Source organism: Micromys minutus (genome assembly GCF_963924665.1).
Source record: "Micromys minutus genome assembly, chromosome: 8".
Classification (NCBI taxonomy): Eukaryota; Metazoa; Chordata; class Mammalia; order Rodentia; family Muridae; genus Micromys; species Micromys minutus.
In genome coordinates, this window is record NC_137977.1 from 57410950 (window position 1) to 57434483 (window position 23534).

Here is a 23534-nt window from a genome sequence, read left to right on the forward strand (position 1 = left end):
GCTTCTTCTAACCCTGATAGAGTCTAGGAATAGGACCAGAGGTTAGGTTCTCTCATTCAGACACAGAAAATCCAATAATGAGAAAGATGGAAATGAAATGAGAGAAGAGAGAGTTCTCTGAGCACATATAACAGCCACGTAATTTTGTTTCACATAAATTTTGTCTTAATCCCATTTTATAGGAATAGGAAACAGCAGGCAATTGACATTTCCTGGACACACAGCTAATATCCAGATTCGATACCCTAAAATAATAGTTATATAAAATATGGAAATTCACTCATGGGGCAGGTAGAGTTCCAGCTCAGAAAAGCATACTTCTACAAATCAGTGTCCAAAAAATATATATATAGCTATTTAAACATAGGGCCAGTCTCTGAGGTCTTGTAGAGAAAGCTAGAATTTCAAGTTGCTGGAAAGTAACAGGCCAAGCACTGTAAGTGTGAGCAATGAAAATCACAGTTGATATTTCCAATAGAATTATAATACCTGCATGTGTCCTTTTGAATAACATCTACCGATAGCATTTGGATTTTGTATGTTTTTAATAATTAACCATTTTGAAAGGTAGCGTTGGTGGAGATAATTACACAACTGCACATATATTTATAGTTCCCTATACAATCATAGGTGAGCAGAGCACTTTACTGTTCAATTAATGACTGTTCAAATAATAGCCTGAGCCACAGGATTGGCTCTCTCATTGAGATAATATAGCTTTGCAAAATAACTACAGGAGTATTGAGAAATGCTCTTGGCAACTATGCCATAATATATAAGAGTGGGAACTTGATCCAGAAAATGTGACCTGAGGTTAGTATGCATAAGCAGGGAAAGTCTACCCTTGTTGCAACAGCAGACTGCAGTCATCACCAAAATTATATTGAGAATTTTCATGTTTGTTTGAGGTTATGAGGAATACAGAGATGCAAAAAGATTCTGTCCTCAGAGAGATAAACTCCATTGGCTGGCAGTGCCAGATAGCAAATTTAGGTGTAAGAAAAATAAAATAATAAGTTACAGTTCTCCCTAGACTTTGTTAAAGAGGGTAATCTTATATCTCAGACATTTGAGAAAGATTTCAAGAGACTGGGAGAGAGAGTTTAAACTTCCAATGAAGAGAAAGTGCCGCGTGTATCAGTTTATAATGTGTGAACAAATGGGGGTTCAAAGAGGGGAATCAAAGAGATGGAAAAAATTTATTTTTTTATTGTCCTCTGCCTTCACACATGTGCACACATGTGCATACCTACTCTTACATATGTGCACACATATATTATACATACACACAAAATTTCAAATAAATACATAAAAAGTATGATTCTTAGTCTGAAAATATGGAAGGACTGGGGCTGGAGAGACAACTCAGTGGGAAAGGGTACTTGTTATTTCAGAGGACCCAATTTCAGTTCCCAGCACCCACATTGTGGTCAAAATACATTCATTTCTCTAGTTTTATTTTCTAGTTCTGGTGCCCTCCTAGTGCACTGGGCACAAATATGAAGCATATAAATACAGGCATGTTAAACAGCTCTACACCTAAAATAAAATAAAATACACAGTACAACAACATGAAGGTCAACATAGAAAAAAAGTATATTTTCTTTCTTGCATATCAGATGACATGATGAGCCTAAAGCTATATGTGGAAATGATTAAGAATTTCTTATCATCACACATGAAACAAACAAAACCCAAACAAAACATTAGCAATAAATACCTGGAGAATTAAAGGCTAGAGTCAATCAAAGACCACATGCTTTATTAATTTTTTTCATTTTTACATTTTGCACGAAAGAATTTGATTGTGTGGGTCTAAACAGAAATCAATTTGCTGAAATTCTTCCTGAATAAATGGAATAAGAACTAAACTACAGTCATCATTTCCTTACTAGCTCAGTTTTTTCAGGCCTTTATTTAAGACAACTTTGTCCCAGTTTCTAATGAATCATACCCACCACTCTTGTAACGACCTCCACATGGCACGCATGGTGTCAAGTCATTTATTTGCATAGATCATTTAGTATTTTAGTACTGCCAAGGTAGAGATGTTATTAGAGTTTTACAGATGACACTTAGAAATGTAAACTTCTATTTCCCAAATGTGTGTCTGTATAAACTCCAAAAGCATACCCCAGTAAACACAGAAGACAGTGTTAGTATTACCAAAAGAGATTTAAATATAGACTTTTTACTCCTTGTTTGGGGACTACATGTTAGAAATTATTATATGCTTAAAATTTTTTTGTACGATTCAGATAGGTAAGTCTCAGAGTCACTAGGTTAGGATACATGCAGAGTTTCTTTATTACAAGTATGAGTCTGGCTGACTTTCCAGCTAATGCTTTATTTTATGAAGTTTGGATTTTTTTCCCCTGATAGTTTAGTTCTCAGGTCACTCTATCAACACTATGACTTTAGATGCATCCTATGGGCTCTACTTTGAGAGTCTTTCTTCTACCTGTGTAATCCAACAACAGAAGTTGTCTGTATTTTCTGAGTTCACTGGATGTATAGTTGTAGTTATTTATCTACATTCTGAGATCTTTAGGGTGATGCTTGAAGACCCTATGTGAATGGTCTTATGTAAAGTCCATTCTTTTTTATTTTATTTAAAGGTTTTATTCAAGTAAATATTGCAAGTTGAACACACTTCTCCAAACTTTTTCTTTATTTCAACAACTTTATTTTATAAAACAGAGATAAATGTACAGATTTTAAAAGCATTTTTGCATAAAACTATATAAATATATTTTGTCAGAACTTGATTTTTTTAAGGTTTGACAGTATGCATTGAAATCCCACTAGTTACAATGAGCATAAAGTACATGTAAAACAAAATGTAACATGGAAGTGAATTCTAATGGTCTTATTAGACCCCTTTATATTAGTATAAAAGTGAGATCTCATCTATGACAATCAAGAACAAGCAGTCAGACACAGGTAAGCCTGAGATGCAAGAGTTGTTCTTACTAACATTTTTGAGAATAAAGATAGAGAAAAAGCAGTGGTTTGAACAGGAGCCTGAAAGGTGTAGGAAACCTGACTTACACTGTGGAAGAAGATGGTCCACACTTAAAGAATCTAGTAGATGCTACCACAAAGTTCTCCAAGTCTCAAAGGATACTGCCTATACAAAATGAACAACTTATGGGACTATGGAGCAAGCTTTACAAAGGCCATCAATAAGAGAGAAAACAGTAAGGTCCAAATGACAAGGATAAGAAAGAGATTGTGTGAGAGAGCCCTTTTCTTTGTAAACTAGGAGGTCAGAAATTCAAAACAAAACAAAAAAAGTCATTAGGTCATGTACAGAAGGTAGATACAGATGACATGTCAAAAGGACCAGAGCATGCAAAGGGGAGAGATGTTGGAAAATATACATATTTACTGCCAGCCAAATATGTTGTCTTCTTCCACTTGTCTTATCAATGTGTCTTTTAGCTTCCCTTCTGGAATTGCTTAAAACATTGGCATTTTGGTGTCTTATTCTATGAGGAATTTTATATGCCAGTTCCAATTTGAACTCTTAAAATTATGTAGTGATTAATAAAAATAGCTTTTGCCAAAAAAGCCTTATTCTTTTCATTACTCATCTACAGCCTATTGAGAGTAGAAATAAACTGTCTACGTAGCAAACCTATTTCTCCAAATGTTGTAGGAAATTAGGCAGCTAAAAATATATTCCATCTTTCTCAAGCATGTCAAGTGGATGTAATATGTCAGCTTGTTACTTTGAAAGTGATTGTAATATCAAAAATGAAAGATTAAGATTTCAGGTGGGAAAGAGGCAGAGATAGCCAGGGGAGATTTTATCTATAAACAATACCATCTCCATGTTAACAGCCTCAAGAGGGGAGAGCCGAGGGAGGAAACTCTGGCAGAAATTTGACTTGCTGTATGAAATAGTCTGATGTGCACTGAAAGGACTCTCTGGGTTTTATCTGTCAAACCAACATCTCTTTAACCCTGAAAATGTTGAATAAGACTGTCATTGATCAATTCAACCACTTGCAGTGGTACATATTATTCTCCAAAGACTTCTTATTAGGACTAAAGGAAAGAGGAAATAGAAATAGGATTCTAGAAAATCATGTAATTTTTCTAGAACAAACGGGAAAACAAAACAAAACAAAACAAAATTTGTTTCAGAGCATTCCTAAGTGTACATCATCAGATTTCATCAGCATCTATTGTCCCAAAGGGGAAGAGTACAGGGGTCATGGAAAATAAGATGAAAAGAAACTTACAAGTCAGAACACAGGACACTATCCTTGAGGTTTCAGGCAGACATTCCAGCTGTAGGAAGATAGCTCTTCTCTTGGTATGAGATAAAGGATTGCAAGAGAAAGAATCTGCCTTGATTTTTACATTTCTCCACTACATTCTGGTTAATTACAATAAAGGTTTCATAGTGATATATTTTGTTTTACTTCTTTCTATGAATTCTTAGAAGTCAAGGAAATGTATGAAGTGCTTTGTTTCCATGAATGATATCAACCAATAGCCAGGCATGATTATAGATGGACCACAAAGGAAAATGTATTAATTCAAGAAGGCATAGCTTTGAGCCCTATTAAGAATTTCTGTTAATGTCTGATGCTGGATAGCCAGGATAATTCATACAGCATTCTACTCCTCTCTGTGCAATTGCAAAGAAAGAACAATTTTTTTGCAACCAACCTTATCACCATATAATAAGGCTTAATAAGATAATGGTCCTTATGGGATCCCAATAACCTAAAAGGGAGAAGCAATAAAACATATCTTATCATCAACATATGCAGTTTAGAATAATTATTTTAATGGCTCAAATTTTGCCCATTATAATGAGAACTACAATCTTGGCTAATTTAACTAGGGACTGTCTTTCATGCTTGATTTACTACACAAGAGAATCAAATAAAAGGTACTTCCCCTTCTTCCCTACCTTCTCCTTACCCTCTTCCTATCCTTCTTAAAGGTTTTCTCTCTATTCCCTTTTTTCCTGGCTTTAATTGTAGGTATTGTTTTGTTTAGCTTCTCCATTAGGGAAGGGAAGGGGGTGTGTTTATACCCTGTAACCTCAACTATTGAAGTATGTATACTCCAGTTCCATCTGTGCGTAGATGACCACTGCTTGTCATCAGTATCTTCAGAAGCCTGCAGTGTTTCTGTCCAGACTGATGAGCAAACATCGAGAACAGCATTGATAGTGTTTATTTTTACCTAGATTGCCTTCAAAGAATGAAAAGAAGAAATTTCTTTAGAAGAAAGAGAATCTAGATGTATTGTTGAAAGTACTGAAAATAATTTTATACTACATCTAAATGTACTGTGGAGGACAAGGAAGAGAGGTGAGCAATGTCAACACTCTGTTAATTCTGGAAATGATTCTAATTGTTTTCCTTTCACGAGATTGATAACTTAGTAATTCCATGAATGGTTATTGGATGCTTGTACAGACTAAGAGAATCTGTTGGAAAACCTCCAGAAACAAAAAAAATATATACTGTCATATGTTCAAATATTGGCAGAATTGTAAACCTTGAGCTTATATTAGACTACTCACTAGAACATATGGTATATGCTAGACAGAGAGTGCAAAATTAATGATCCAGTGTTAGCTCAGAGAATGAAGGCATGGTTTCTAGCTAGTGTACTAGAGAATATGCATGCAATTGATATTGTTTTCCTCTCTACTAAAGTACATACATGGTATCAATAGGAAAAGTTGGATATAAGGAGGAGGATCTACAAAGACAAATCCATGACTAAAACATCGAAAGTACAAAACAGAATGTACTAGGAATCCATGAGCTTCTTGGCCTGGCATATAGGCTTATAATAGGATCAATGTAGTCTGAAAAGGGATGTGTTTGTTTAAGATTCAAAATTTCAGCTGAAGTTAATAGAAAGAAATGGAGCATAGATCATAACTATATGACTCAACATTTAGATCATTTCTCAGATGCCATCTCCTTAGGTTCAAGTCATACTCTGCTAGTCTCTGATATTTTTCTAGAGTATATTAAATTAAACTGATTAGTAATGTGCTTACAGTTTTAGTCTTAATTGCCTGTTGCTTCCTCACACTCTGTTATCCAGGAAGGCAGAAACATTATTTCATTTATCTTTGCAAACTGAATACACAGCATGGTGTTTAAACTATACATTCCCAATCAATATGAGAAAATACTCTAAAGTTGTATTTGAAAACTATTTTGATACCTACCTCATTGATTGGATGAGACTAAAGAGCTAAAGATAAGTCAAGCTCTAGGAGAACTAGTATAATCGGAAAGTTCAATGGAGAAAAGATCAGAACAATGGATTTGAAAGTTGGTAATACAATATCTATAGAAGTAAATACATAAATGAGGGTGTACCTGTCTTCAAACAATAAAGGCCAGGGGAAAACTATGATGTTAGAAAAATAATGAGTAAATCTAGAAAACATGGTGACTTGGGGAGAAGGTCAATGATTATAAATTTAGACACACCAAGAAACCATGTGGGCTCCTGAGCTTTTAGATAACTAGAAACACTAGTCTAGATATAAAAGGATAATCAAGCTAAGCAAAATACACTGGGGTCACGTTATTTCAGATAAATTCTGTAATCTAATACATAATGTTTCTGAAGAGGCATATAGAGAGAACAGAGCAGAAAGTGATATCCAGAACTGTGTGTTAAGTCCAATGCATGGAACTAAGAGAAACAAAAGTCCCACAAAAGCTCAGACACTAAAACAATGATACTAAATACATCATCTACAGTTTATAACAGCATGCAATGGCAACAAAATCTAATACACCAATCCCTATTCTAAAGGTCCTTCTTTGATCTTGCTGATATTTTTGCAAGTCCTAAGTGGGAATTGATACTCCTGCACCACAGTAGGTCAACAAAAGTTTGACATGTACCAGATATACCAAATTTCTAAAACCGCCCCTTGAAAGACACAGAATCTAAATAGACCCCAAACTTGTTTTATAAAAGCAACTCCAAAAAATAAAATCCCTCTGTTTCAACAAAACAAGATTATTGCTCTAAGATGTAAAAAATCTTAGCTATAGCTTGAGTACATGGAGGTTCAGCTTCAGCTAGTAGGCCCAGTGAAAGCTGAGAAAGGAACAAGTCCTTTCTACTAATGATCCATGACTTTGCAGCTGACAGAGGTCCAATAGTCTTATTGACCAGTTTTTCCTTGGGGACACCCTAAAACCAACTTGTCTTGGCACTTACCCCTTTTAATTGAATCTTTCTTCGCAAAACAGTCTCTTTGGTCTAGGGGTTAGGATTCAGGTCACCTGTGGTCCATCCTTGCTAACTTCTAAGTGAATTGAAACTTTCATTAACTCATCTCCTTGATTAGGAGAGAATGATGAACTTATGGTGAAGACTACTTAAAGGAAGTTTAAATTGAACCATCCAAATAAAAGGTGGTTCTCATTTTATTCAGGTCTATGTGAGCACTTAGAAAAGCATTTTCAGAAGGCCATGATACAGTGGTAGGTGGGCTTAGTCAAGTTAGGGTTTTTCCTCAAGTCAGAGTCCTAAGACTATACTGCTTCAGGTGATAGCATTTCAGGCAGAGTAATAAATCTCTAGAAATTCTTTTTGGTGATTAGGAAGTTAATAAATCAAATCGACAGCGTTAGTCAATGCCTAAAGCCAAAGGAATGGCCACACATTTAAAGCAATGGCAGTTTGAGCTGCAAATCCCTTGTGGTATTTTGATGTTCTGTTCCAAGCTACACTGTTCAGACTTTTTAATCAATTATTTCATAGATTTCACCACTGTGATTCTTGGGATAGCACAATGTCAGGGAGTAATCAGAGGGTTTCAATAGCTAATCAGAGGTTATAATTGAAGCAAATCAGGATAAGAATGGCTTTTGACAAAGAATGATACTTTGCTTTTAAATTTTATAAAGGTGATAATAATAATTTAGAGACATTTCTAACACCTCTTTCGAAAGGAACTCAGGAAATATCAACTTATTATTCCAGAGACCACTTCCAGTGGAAGTAAGGAGGAAAGCAATTACTGGGTTTTGGAGTTTATGGATTCAGCACAGAAATTGCTAGATGCAGTTGCATTTTTAAAATAGAGCATTTATTCAAGTCCATGCATGTACTTTGGAAATTACTATTAAACTCTAAAAATGTACTGGGGATGCTAGTGATAAAAGTCCAAGACTTGGGGTCAAGATAAGTGAGCTGTAGTTACAACAGGAGTAATGTAGCCTTGGGTAAGTCACTCTGTCTTCCTCTAAAGTGAGGATTTCTTCCAGAAGTATTGTCCAACCTTGAGGACATCAATCATCCACATTTCGCATAGGATAATTCTTATTTGTGAGCATCTGACTTTTGAATTGGCAAGTATTTAACTTCCCCACGCTCTTCCCTGTAGATACTAACAACCTCTCCATACACAGTGGGGATTATACCCAGTTTTTTACCCAGTTATACTAGCCAAATCTATCATTCAGGGTATCTCAAGGCAAAGATTTACTGGGGAGAAAGAGGATAGGACTGGTTCCCTGTAAAACAATAGTACTGTAGATGAAGAAAACACAAAGCAACTAATTAAAGCATTTTTATTGTCTTCCCTTTTCCTTTCATGTTGCCGGATTGCTCAATGGGGAGATGATTTCCCCATAAGGCCAAACAACATACAACATACAATACATACATTCTATGCAACTTATTTTGTCTTTAAAAATAAGCAAAACTTTGGGTTGATGTCTTAACAAGTAATGACATTTATTACAAAGCCTGGTGGCTTGAATTTGATTCATAGGACCTGCATGCTGGAGGAGAAAAAGTAAGTCCTACAAGCTGTCTTCTGATCTCTACATATATACACAATAGCACAATATACCCGCAGCAATAAACAAACAAGTCTTAAAAATTGATATGCTACAACACAGATGAACTTCAAATGACTTGATGCTAATTGAATAAATAAAGAAAAAGAATGCTGCATGACTTCATGTGAAATAGTAAGAATACCTCTCAATTAAAAGCAGTGAGAAAAGAATGTAAACATCACGCTAGTGAAGATGATATTCTCTCTGGAATCAAACAAAATAATTAGCTGACTTCATAAACATGCCTATATCATCTTGGAGAAATGTGACAATCTGTTTTAGGGACAACAATAACAGAAAACTCCTCTTTGGATTAACACTAAGAAGAGAATTTTTTTTTAATAAATGAGCCTGCAAAAATTTTCTCTTGCAATGAACCTGTATGCAGAGTACAATACTTTCTGAATTGGCAGATGGGTAAGTAGGTGAAAAGACGTTTATTGAGGAGATTAGCAGGATAGCATCTAACACTAGAGCCCTAAACTGTGCATGACAAACTCAAGAAGTTCTGATACAAGAGCAGAAACACAGAAGATAGTATCAAATATAGGAGCCAGCCATCTCCAGACAGGACTGTGGATTCCATAGGAGAGAACCCATACCTGCCATGCCCATAGACATCTACCATACCTTCAACAAGCATTCACTGAGTAAACTGCATGCACCAACTGGTCCTTCCCCTATAGAGCAACTATTACCTAATTGTTCTATTAACCAGTTTTTTTTTTTTTTTTTTTTTTTTATGCACAGTCACATAACGTATAGTGGTTTGTTTGGTTAAGTTACCCTAGAGGCAGAAATATGTAAGCTTCCTAAGAAATTGACTTATACAGTGAAAAGAAGCAAAAGAATGCTCTGGTAGGAGGTAGCATAAGAAAATTCAGGATGCTATGAGAGGTTGTGGTGAAAACCGAGAGGCAATATTCTTATGCCCATGTGTATGTGGAATTTTGGGTTACTGTTGAAGTGAGAAATCCAAGCTAGGCCTAAAGGTAAGGACTGACATCTTTTATAATTACTGGAGTACTTTATTAATTCTGCATAGAACATCTAAAAATTAGACATTTTCCAATATCCAACAATATGTTCTTTGTTCAGCAAACTATAAATATGTTCGATTTCTGTTTTAAATTAATATAACAGACTGAGGAATCTTTAGTTTTTTGTTCTAGTTTGGATGTTGAGATGAAGGAAGAATGTTAAATTAGAAGCAGCTATACAAAAGTCAGAGTTCTTAATATAATAACATCAATAATATGTCCTTAAATTCCTGTGGGATTAATGAAAATACACACTAAACCTTTTCCATAGTTCCGTTTAGACCATTCAGTGCCTGGGTGGCTATCAGTAATGTTCTTGGGGGGTATATTTTTTATTTTTTAAATTTATTTTTTATTTATTTCATGTATGTAGATACATTGCCACTGTCTTCAGACATGCCAGAAGAGGGTATCAGATTCCATTACAGACAGTTGTGAGTCACCATGTAGTTTCTGGGAATTGAACTCAGGTCCTTAACTGCTGAGCTACCTCTCGAGCCCCTCGGTAATGTTCTTATAAAACAAATTGATCATTGACTTTTGTTGCCTGGAACAGTCAAGATTAGTAGCAGAGCCAATGAGTCCAGCCAGCATGACGTCATCCAAGCAATCTACATAAATAATAAGAAGAAAGCATTGCCCTTGTAATAGGGAAGGTAAAGAATAATCTACTTGCAAACATTTTGATAGGATTGGAAACTTTCCTCTGAATACAACTTTTATGAGTGGTACTTTTTTAAAAATCACCTGTGTAGCATACTTCTGGTTTCAGAGTCTTTAAATTGGGCAAGAATTTAAAGCTCTCTAATAAAGCACTCAGGGTATGGAGTAAGTCTGGAATTCTTCTGCCCTGTCTATCTTTCTTTCTCTTAACTGTGTTCCTACTTCCTCTGCTGACCCCAAGTTCTTTTATTTGGATATTGCACTCTTCTGAGGTGATAAGGAGAAGAAAGAAATTCACAGTGATATTCTATTGGTTTCCAAAAGCACTTAACTGAATTATAAAATATCCCTGTTGTAAGCATATTAGTCTGTTTGGGAATAAGCAGTTGATTCTGTATGAGAGGCATATGATTTTTCCTGGAGAAATGCTTAGTTTTAAGAGCAATTCATAAATAAGTAGAAGTACAGTTTAAAAATATTTTAATATAGAAAGGATGCTTCTTAGGTATAAAATACCATTGACAAAGAGGGAGCCAAGTCGAAGCAAGGGCTTATCCGGCACTTCAAGCAGATATGTGCCAGTCATTCAGGAACTTTGCTTACCAGGGCAAGGCATCTGGAAGTAAAATCTGAGTAGCTACATTTGTCTCTCAGTTAGGAGGCAAACTCAAGCAAAGGGAGAGCAGTCATGCAGGATCTGAAAGCAAATTCTCTCTCTCTCTCTCTCTCTCTCTCTCTCTCTCTCTCTCTCTCTCTCTCTCTCTACCTCTCTTCTGATAGTTGGAAGCAAAATGTTGGGATTTATCTGTCACACACATCAATACACACTAGTGGCTCAGCCCATGAGTATGTGGTGTGTCTAAATGCCTTTAGTGTGACTAAATGAATCCAAGGAAAAGAAAGGCTTGCTTGGTATTCATTGATAGCAGTCCCTCTGAGCTGATCACGGACATGACTGAGAGATGCCAATCATTTCAAGAGTCAGCAGGTTCTCCTAGCATTTGTGTCTGTGCCTCACTGCTCCTGGGCAAGACAGGTGAGAAAGTGAAAGGTAAGGGTGCAAATATAATATTTGCTTGGACACACACACACACCCATACTCCCACACACACACACGTAGACAAGCACCCAGTAACTAGTGGATGCAGTAGAAGTAGGGTATAACAATCTTAGGGTTGCAAAGGGTAAAGGCATATCAGGTGAGTAACCCATGGATAGTCAGGAATCCACAGGGACAGCCAGCCTCCTTCCTAGGGCAGTAGATCATAGAAGCTTTTCACATGTAGTGCAGAATCATCTCTACAGGACAAGAGACAATTATGAGAATCAGAGAATTCTAACATCATGAGCCTTTCATTCTGGAAAAGTGACCTCGGGCAGTCTACATTTTGTTCGCTTGTGGATAACTTTTCCTGAACTGAGACAGAGAGTGAGAATGAAGGCACGTTGCAGAAAATAACTTGAAGTAAATGTCCATGGGAAAATCGTGTGACTTTCCCGGGGTTTCCAAATTAATTATCAGTATCTTAAAATCTTGTACTTTTTTCCACCAAGGAACCAATTATCTACTCTGTCCTTGGTCCTGAATTTCTATTGTCCTGTGATTCCATGCTACACCACCAGAACATGGTGACCTGCTCTTCTGGCACCAAAAATATTTGTTCCTAAAATCATTTCCAATGAATGGTAGTCACATGTGCTGCTCAGATTCCTTTCAAACTCGGGTGGACTGTTTGCATTGAATATTTGGTCATCCGTATGCTTCCTCAGTATGAGTACTCTCTGTCCCAAATTTTGGAAATTATCGGCTTACTACACCCCTCCTGTGAAAATGAAACTCTCATACTGTCTAGTACACCCTCCCATTCCTAAGCTTTCAAGTACTGCACTTCTGAACTCTCTAATCATGATCACTAAATAACTATTCTTTTCTAGTTCTTTCCTCATTCTGATTTCACCACCTGGCTCCATGACTGCATTGTATGGACTTTACACTTAACTACCCATGGATCTAAACACACATATGCCAGTTTCCTACTAAAAGCCTGCATACACTTGATAAATTTCCCCATCTTAATTTCTCCCATCTGTAAAATGGACCAAATGTTATAGTCTTCCAGTGTCATGATAAAAGTTAGAAGTTAGTGTTGGTAGTGGGTTTACATTTAAAGCACTGCCTTGGTAGTGTCTTCTAAATGCATCCCAGTCACTTCTGAGACATTGATATTCTATCCTGCCGTTCTTTCATTATTAAATCTTATTCTGATTTTGTATTATATCACTTTATACTCTTCCACTATTTATGACAACTAAAGTTTAATGGCATTGTCCATGAATTTCAATTCAAAGTAATATGTGGTTGAACCTTTTCCCCTTCAAAGTCTAAGTCATAATTAACAAGATATTTCTTCATTGTTGTGCAAGATAAGGTTACACAGTGCTATATTGAGATGAAGATTCAGAAATAAAGCCCCCAAAAGGTTATTCACATTAGGCATATTCACACTATTGAATATGCCAGAAGACTTCCTTTATTCTTGAAAAACTAATATTTTACAAAACCCCAGCGTACTCTCTTTGGTAAAATCATCTAATACATTGAAGGAAAAAAAGTCTGAAATGATTAGAAATTCTCAAAGAAGTAAAATCTAAAATATCCAGTAATGAAGTCCGTTTACTTGAATAGCATCATTCTACTATAAATAATGAAATTTGCTCATATTAAAAGAATGGAGATCTCAATACAAAGAGAAACCTGTAAGTCCTTGTGACTTAAGATATATTTATAGCAAGTAGCACATGTGTGAGTCCAGAGAGTCATCAGACTCATTCACTTATCCATTTAATCAAGCCTAACACAAATTATCCCAAGAATACCTGTATATCACCCCAACCCCCCCCAAAAAAATATTCTTTAGGAAAAGTGTAAAAAAATGAAAGAAGTGGGAGACAAATAGAGTAAAAGAATTACTACAAAAATTAAAAGATAGGAATGTATAACGTTCATGTTTACCTCTACTGAAAAGGTGCATGAATTAATGCCTCTGCTTGAGAAGATGAGTTTGGAAGAGTGGTCATATATGGAGATGAAGTGTTTCCTAAGCATTACTACTTCATAGAGGAAGTCAAGGGACCTGGAATTTAATCTGTCTGGTCATCCTTGATTCTGAGATACAAACCAAAGCAAACATCTCCTATACAACTGTATTAGATGATAGCTCCTAACCTTGTAAAGGAACCATTGTTAGCCAAACCTGCATTTCTTAATAAACTATTCAGTGGTAATATATTTGATTGAGTAAAATGAACAAATCATTAATATGTAAAAAAATTCATAAGCAAAAATTTCTAATTTTGACTCACTTCTAAGTAGATTTTATTGGGTTTTATGCTTTATCTACTTAAAATAACACCAGTGGGGCCTTGAATTCTCAACTATGAGTATTATATTAAACAGATTTAGAATCGTACTCAAAGAACTTTGTATTTGATCAGGTACTTAAGATCCCTCTATACCTTTTAATATTTAGACATTCTACAATGTTTATCATGAAATTAAAAGAACAAATCATTCATATGGGTAATCACTCATATTATTTAATATAAAGGTAAGAAATAATGAAATTCCCCTTGTTTGAAAGATATAACAATTCTCTATGTTATCTGAAAGGATAGAATTAAGTTAGAGAAAATCATAGACAGTTGAAGTCAGTAAAACTAGAAATAAAATCATATAAAACAGACAGTTGAAAATAATGTTTTTCTGGTTAAAAAAGAAAAACAGCAGGTAAAATGCTAGATATATATGCCCAACTGTGAAGGTTAATAGTTAAATGCTTCCATTACATTACTGTGAGAAATCATTCTTTGGTCATAAAACCTTAGAAAGCTCATACTTAAAAAAAAAAAAAAAAAAAAAAAAAAAAAAAAAAAAAAAAAAAACTCAAACAGAAGCTGTTATTGCCTAAATGACTAAATGCCCTTAATAAAAATATCAGATAATCCAAACCCAATTAATTCAGAGCTCTTTTTTTCTGGTCCCTTGCTTTTCAAATTAACAGAGTTTTTACTGTGCCTGATTGGTAAATGTTTCCTATCACATTCCATTTGCATCTAATTATTTCTTGAGGTCCCGGATCTCAATAGTCTGTGGAGCATAGGTTATAATGTGCTTTCTTCGCAGGTGAAGACATCAACATGGTCAGGCCTCACTTTTATTAGTGATCCCTAACATTATTGTCATACATTCGTCACAGTGCCATAGTTCACTAGAAAATGCAAGCAAGTATTTTCTAATACAAGATAATAAGCATGTATACACAGATAGATTTATTTAAAATAGCAAATAAGCTGATTTTATTGAGTATTTTCTAGACCCTGCAGGCCATGTTTTTCTAGAAAAGTTAGCAATTTCTGGCCTGAAGATCTCAAATTTATCTATATGTGTGTATGTGTGTGTGTGTGTGTGTGTGTGTGTGTGTGTGTGTGTGTATGTGTAATTTATACATTTGTACATAATTATATATTGTATATACAAATATAGAATTTATAATATTTTATGTTCAATTACAGAGAGAGAGAGAAAGAGAGAGAGTGAGAGGGAGAAAGAGAGACAGAGAGAGAGAGAGAGAGAGAGAGAGAGAGAGAGAGAGAGAGAGAGAGAGAGAACTGAGAATTCTGTATTGAAAGTTACATGGCACATTTATTGAAGGTAAGGTTCTCTTATTTTTATTGCTCATCTTTATTTCTTTAGAAGTTTCATAACGATAGTATCAAAGTGAAAGCATTTAAGGAAATAAAAATATAGAAAAATAATGTAAAAGTCCTGCTCAAAACTAAGTATCAAAATAGCTATATGGATTTCAGAATAGTGTATTACCCCTGGTGGGACTGCCTCATTAAAGCTATATGAGAAAGAGACAACCTGAATTGATCCTCAAACCATAATCAGACCTTCACAAACTCCAGTATATTCTATGTAATTCAATATTAAGCTCCTACTACCTATTAGAGGACTGTGCTAAAAAATTTGGAAATGTTAATATGAATTATGACTGGCTCTTATTACATGTAACCTTATAATTTAGTAAAAGTAATCAAACACAAATACAACAAGTTAGAAACTGATGTAATGTTAAAAAAAAGAACCATTAGAGTGAGGAGTCTAACACAACATCTAGATGCTGTGTTAGAGGAAGTGTTCGAGATTAGTTCTGCTGCATTAATAGTGACTAAACATTGATGATAAGGTAAACTGATGAGAAGACAAGATCATTCTAAGCCAGGGGTTCTCAGCTTGGAGGTTGAAACCCTTTTGGGGTCACATATCAGCTATCCTTCATATCAGATACTTATATTATGATCCCTTACAAGTAGCAAAATTACACTTACGAAGTAGCAACAAAAGAAATTTATAGTATGGAATTACTACAACATGAGAAGCTATATTAAAGGGTCACAGCATTAGGAATGTTCAGAACCAGTGCTCTAAAATAAATGAGAAACAAAACAATCATCTGTTAAACTACAGCAGATAAGAAACCCCAAATCTGAGGCATTAACAATGAAGTATAGTGCTAAATAGCTAGAATTTGAACCTAGTAATTTAAACCTACAGACCAGAATAAAATTTTAGTAGGGAATTTATTTTATTATTTATATTCATTCAATGGCTATTAATTATTATTTCTTTAATACTGTCCTATAAACAAGACATAAAGAAATCAACAAAATAAATTAAGATTCTGAGGAAACACAGATGTTATAGAGATAAAATAACTTCACAAATCAGAATTCTGTGAAAACAATATAAACACATTAATTTTCCTCCCCGCACCCTATCCATTGATATGGAAATCATTTTAAAAAACTGTAATAGATGTAAACTTGGATATAGAAATGAGTCATTAGAGATAAAAAATTGAAAAATAAGAATGTTCTGTAAAGTTTATGTCAGATTAAGAGTTTCACATGGTTCATGGGGAATTATAATCAAGGTCAAAATAATCAGAGACATATTTGATGACAGAGTTGCTCAGTTTCTATGATTCTGATGTTGGTGCTGATCCATCAACACTGAGTTATAACTCCACAGTGTAACAGGGTCTTGTCATCCAAGCCAGCAGACAGTGAACACATTTCAGAAAGCAGAACTGGTGCTACTCCAGTACTGAGTTTCACTTGTATGTGCAAGCAAGCAGAGGGTATAAGCACATAAGTCAGCTGATGATGTAGTAGAAGTTAAATAAATCAATGAAATATGGTTCCTTCTTTTTAAAAAATGAGGTCAAGAAACACTTTTTATACTGGTACAAATATTACTTATTATATGCTCAATGAATTATATGAGTTTTACCTAGATCTATTATACCTGAATCTCTGTAAGCTAGACTATCACTGTACCTATTTTACATGTATATTCCCAGATACACATGGGTAAAAAGCATCAAAGACTCTACTGGAATGAGATGTTTCTGACCATTAACAACAGTGCCCTTCACCATGTCCCTGCATATTTTGGTGGGTATTGTTATTTGCATATGAAAAAATCCTCCCTGAAGACCAAAACATTGCAAACTTTGTGCTATCCTATCTATTGAGAGGTGAGTGGATAAGGAGAAGACAAATACAGCATTGAGTTAGTCTGGCAATAGTGTTCATAGCTAAGTGGGACATTAAAAGACAGGGGTAAAATTGGAGAAAATGGGTCACAGGGAACACAGCTTTGGGCATCAAACTTTATCTGGGATCCCTTCCTCTTACTGTTTAATTGCTGGTAGTCATAGGTGAGCTGTTGTCTTTGGCCATGACCATGACCATAATGTGTCACTTCATGACAGGGCCAGAAATATAGGGACAATTGAACATGGACAGAAACATCTAATCTCATAAACCCGAATGTAATTCTCCTTTAAGTGGTTTATGTTAGGTATCTTTGCATAACAATTGAGAGTCATCAGTAGCTTACTCAATGTTTATTTTACTCTTTATAGCTTGAGTCCCCTGAGATGAAGTACATAATTTGTCCAGCTTACTCCAATTAGTACTCAGAAAATGCTATAATTTTAGCACATGCTGGAAGGATAATGTGCAGAGAACAACATACAAGGATCATGTACAGTTGAATGGCAGAGAAGTACTAGAAGATAAAACACACTTTTACAATGTAATGACACCTAAAGTTCCATCTTCCTTCTGGTCTGCAACTTCCCAAGAGGTATATTGTCTACTCATGCCCTTCTTCCACACCCCACAACCTGTTTGTCTCCCAGGAGGTCTACTGTAACCAAGGACAAGGCCTACCTATCTCCCAAGAGGTCTGCTGTTAACCGGTGATACAGGAAACCTTTCCTAAACAAGGATATAGGAGGTTTCCCCTAACCAGAGACAGTATTGTCTGACTCTCAGGAGGCCTTCCCTAACACATGTCAGAGAGCTCTACCTGCTTCCAAGGAGAGAAAGGCTCCATTCAGAGACACCCAGGCAAGCTAGTGAGAGGCAATCAAAAAATCCTAAGCAACAGAAGCCAATCCAATTTGGAACCATCAGAACCCAGTTCTACTACCACAGCAAGCCCTGAATATGCTAACACCTGAAGAGCAAGATTCTGACCTAAAAGCCCATCTCATGAAGTTGATAGTAGCCTTTAAGGAGGACATAAATAGCTCCCTGAAAGAAATACAAGAGAACACGGGTAAACAGGTAGAAGCCCTTAAAAAGGAAACAAATCAATCCCTTAAAGAAATACAGAAAATTACAATTAAATGGGTTAAGGAATTGAACAAAAGCATCCACAACCTAAAAATCAAAAGATAAACAATAAAGAACCATGATTGGAGGCAACCCTACAGATGGAAAACCTAGGACAGAGATCAGTAGGTGCAGATGCAGCAACACCAACAGAATAGAAGAGATAGAAGAGAGAATCTTATGTATAGAAGATACCATAGAAGATATTGACACACCAGTCAAAAAACTGCAAAACGCAAAAAGCTCCTGACCCAAAACAGCCAATAAATTCAGTACACAATGAAAATATCAAACCTAAAAATAATATGAATAGAAAAAAGTAAAGATCTCCAGTCCAAACGTCCAGAAAACATCTTCAATAAAAGATCAAAACAAGCAAAAAAAAAACTGTTTTAATCTGAAGAAAGAGTTGGCCATAAACATATTAGAAGCTAACAGAACACCAAATATTTAGACCAGAAAAGAAATTCCTCCTGTCAAATAATAGTCAAAACCCTAAATGCACAGAAGAAAGAAAAATATTGAAAGTGGTAAGGGAAAGGGATTTAGTAACATAAAGGCAGATCTACCAGAATTACTTCTCAATAGAGACTTTCTAAAAGCCAAAAAATTCTGAACAGATGCCATTCATAACCTATGAGAACACAAATGCTAACCCAGGCTACTATTCCCAGCAAAACTCTTAATCACCATACTTGGAGAAATCAAAATATTTTATTACAAAACTACGTTTAAGTAATATCTTTTTACTAATCCAGCTCTGTAGATACTAAAAGGAAAATTCCAACACAAGCAGAGTAACTACACTGAAGGAAACACAATAAATTAATCACCTCATAACAAATCCATGAGAAGAGAATCACACAAACACAATATCACCTCCAACAACAAAAATTACTGAAACCAATAATCATTGTTTGCTAATATTCCTCAACCTCAATGGATTCAATTTCCCAGTCTAACAGACTGGATACATAAACACGACCGAACATTTTGCTGCATACAAGAAACATACATCAGTAACAAAGACAGACACTACCTCAGAGTAAAAGGTTGAAAAAAAGTCTTTCAAGCAAATGTTCCCAAGACAAAAGCTGGAGTAGCCATGCTAACATTTAATCAAATAGAGTGCCAACCAAAAGTTGTCAAAAGAGATGGGGAAGGGCATTTTATACTGATCAAATGAAAAATCCATCAATTCTGATCATCTATGCCCCAAGTGCACAGTGATCCGCATTCACAAAAGAAACATTACTATAGCTCAAAACACACATTGAAAATCAGAAAATAATAATAGTAGCTGCCAACACCCTGCTCTCACCAACGGACCGGTAAATGAAACAGAAACTAAACCACACAGTGTAACTAATAAAGGTTATAAACCAAATGAACAAAAATGGAGCAGAGACTGAAGGAAAGGCTATCCAGAGACCAGGCCAAGTTGGGATCCATCCTATGTGTAGGCACCACCCCCCTAAACTATTACTGATATCATTCTGTGCTGGCAGACAGGAGCTTAGCACAGATGTCCACTTAGGGGCTCTACCCAACAGCTGACTGAGATAGATACAGATACTTAGAGCCAACCACTGGACTGAGCTCAGGGATCCCTATGGAGGAGTTGGAGGAAGGAATGAAGGAGCTGAAGGGGTTTGCAATCCCATAGGAAGAGTAAGAGTATCAATTAACCTGGACCCCTTAGGGCTCTCAGAAGCCAAGCTACCAAAGGAAGAGCATACATGGGCTGGTCAATGACCCCCTACTACATTTATAGCAGAAGACTGCCATGTCTCTACTCAGTGGGAATGGATGTGCTTGACCCTGTAGAAACTTAATGCTCCAGGGAAGGGGAACACTAACAGCAAAAGGTGAGAATGTGTGGGTGGGGGAGCACCCTATCTAAAACAAAGGTAAGAACAGTAGGGTGAAAGACTTTTGGAGGTGGGCTAGGGAGGGGGTCAATATTTGGAATATAAATGAAGAAAATAATTAAATTTAAAAGTAAAGAAAATTTAATGACATCAAGAAGTCAAGAACAGTATCAAGTTGTTGGTTATACAACTAGAAAAGAGTAAAACTCAGAAAAACTGTGCCCAAGTAGAACCTCGTGAATTTGGTGAGAAGTTAGATATGGAAACCTAGGAAAGGGGAACTAATTATTATATTGATGGAAGCTAAGATATCCAGAACTGATCAACAAGGAGTTCAAATTAAGACAAACTCATAGGTCATCTATAGGGAGACATCCAGGGAGAAGATATTTTATATTTTATCTCACGTGGTCTGGTTAAAATTGTGTAAATACATTGGGAAATGACATCTATTTCTTTAGAGTGTTAGCAATACAATCCTGGTGAGTTAAGGAGGTGGGACATGAAACTGTACTTAACAGAAATGAGAGACTATTACTAATCAACCATAGTACAGTGTAGGGATTGTCATGGAATGGGTAGACATTATGGGAATTTGTCTCCACAAATCATTGCTGGGCTATCTCACACTGGATTAAGTGCTCCTCTGAAATTAGTTACTATGAACTTATTTTTAAGCACGCCAGTAGACATGTGTTTTTGTCTTCAAATGGAGAAATCTTTCCTTCTAAAAATTAGTTTATCTGAAAAGGTTAACATTTGTATGAATTTTTTTAATCTCTTTTTAGGTAAGAAGGTATCAGTGTGTTTATGGACTAGGAGCAGTATGAAGAGAACATAGTTTATATGTCAAAGATATATCTTATCCATAAAAATTAATAGTCAGTTAATTATGTCAAGGCCTATAAAAGGACAGTATTAGACATATTCAGCTTTCTACTTTGCTGCACCTGTAATTAGGGTGACTCCTGTGTTTTGAGAAATTAATTTATCCTGTTTGATAATGTTTAACGTGTGATCCTTTTATTCATTTAAAGTCTCCTTAAGTTTAGCAGAATCTTATGTTCTTTCACAGGGCAGTTGGCATGCTCTTTGTCTATTTACTATTTCATAAATATTGGCAAATATGGTCAGTGAAAAGGAACATTGAAAAGTCTATGGACAAAAGCCTGGCTCAGAGACCTCAGAGGAGATGAAACAGGCTGACAGGAACCTGGCCTGTGTCTTCAGGGACATTTCCTCCAGCCCTTTGAGGATTGGTGACACTTAGAAGACAATACTTCCTAAGCTAATGGTAACCTTTATTCATAGGGTCACTTTTGTCTGCAAAGATGAGTTCTGGAAGTTGAAAGGTTATGGTAGGAAGAACTAGAACAACTTTTATATTTCAACTATCACAAAGAATCTTTCTATGTAATTGGCTAGCATGCTATAGATGGGCAAGATAATAGTAGTAGACAAATCAAGGTTGGACTCTAGTAGGTACAGGTTAAATCGCTGCCACTGCTTGCTATTACCCTGGGAATCAGGAAATTTAGCATTTACATTCTGACCTTGTTATACATGAAATGTTTATGTATATTCAGAATCGTATGTTGAGGATGAAATTTCAAAGTGACAGCATGAGGACGGGGATTTTTTGAGAAGATTGTAGTTAGATTATGTCCTGAGAATAGGTTTTCCACTGGGAAATTTATTTCCTCCTAAACTCTTGCTCAGGTTCTCTACATCCATCTCTGTGTCTCTTTCTCTCCATCCGTCCCTCCCTCCTTCCCTACTCTCCTCTCTCCATCTTTACATTTCTTTCCAGGAGACAAGAAAGGAATGTATGAACACATAGCAAGGAATCAGTGCCTGCTCACCAAGATGATAGCTCACTCTAGTAAACAAGTCTGCTTGTGCATTGACCTTGAGTCTCCAAAACTGTAAGAAATCAATGTATGCCATTTAAGTTACCGTGACAATATTTGTTACGGTAGTCTGAGCTAAGACATCTTTTAAGTTCTTTAGTAAGCTTGAAATGTTCACTTTAACATTTCTCTCAGTTTGTTATTCTAGATGCAAAATGATTTTATTAGATTCAAGTCTGTGGGCCTGTGTTCTGGAGGCCTCACATGGAGATCTCTGGTCTGGCTAGATGCATAAGTTCAGGCAAATGGAAGGCGGACTTGAGTAGGGAGAGGAATCTGGTTCTGCAGCCTCAGGCCTCTGCCTCTGCTGCTGATGCTGCTGTACCTGTGTTTCAGTAGGATTGTTAGTAGACTCTGGCACCGAGGTGAAGAAGAGCTTCTGGAGGTGGTGATTTTGGGAGAGCAGATCACCTTCCCAAGTGCTTCCTAGTGTTACTGCTCTTATGACCGAAGCTCTCAAACAAAAGAATAATTCCTGCACAACTTTAATCCTGGATAGGCTTCTTATACACAGCTTTGGGATTGTTCGGAGTCTGGCAACAGGTACTTCCTATTGGCTTGGCCTGAGAGTTTGGAAATGCCTCATCTACATATTTGGGGGTGTGGTCCTGCTTCCTTTTTGAGTCTAGGTGATCTGCGGTCAAGTCCTCACCTGGAGGAGCGACTTGGAGCATGACCTACAGAACTCAAACCTCTCTACAAGAGGCTGTGGTAGGCTGTAGCTGTGTGAGAGGGACCTGGGTTCCTGAGAGACTAGGAAGCTGCCTGCCAACTCTTCCATTCCCTGGGGCTACAACTTCTCTGGGAATCAGGTTACCTTTCACTGCCCTTTGCCTCACACAACCCTAGGATGCTTTTCATTTATAATGATCCATATTCAACACTTCTAGTTCTCTCCCTATAGACCACACTTTAGGGTGGTTTGTGGGGCATAACCTGGAGGAGAGGATTAGAATATAGTGTTTAAGAGAACATTAAATCAGAGAATAAATTGTTAGGAAGAGGAATGGGTGATAAACACAGAGAAAGACAAGGATTCATCCTCCTTACACAGCATGTGAATACCCATGTATATTTTAAAATAACATCTCAGAAGTAATCAGAGCTAAATCCTATTTTAAAGAAACTCTTCAGAAGCCAAATAATGGATAATATATTTAAACAGGAAATGAAGGGAAATTGAAGGAATATGCTGGCAGAATTTTCTTTTAAAAATGATATATCCAATTCTAAAGAAAAGAAATCAATTGGAAATTCAGGCAAAAGAATGATTTCTGCAGGCTAACTGCAACATGTAATTTTCCCCCAAAGGTTTATGCAAAATACAAATTCATTCATTCAACAAATACAGGTTGAGAACCTATAAAAATCAGGGGCACAATTTTAGTTACCAGAAATGCTATTTCATATACAGATGTGTATGTGTGTTGGTCTCCTATAACA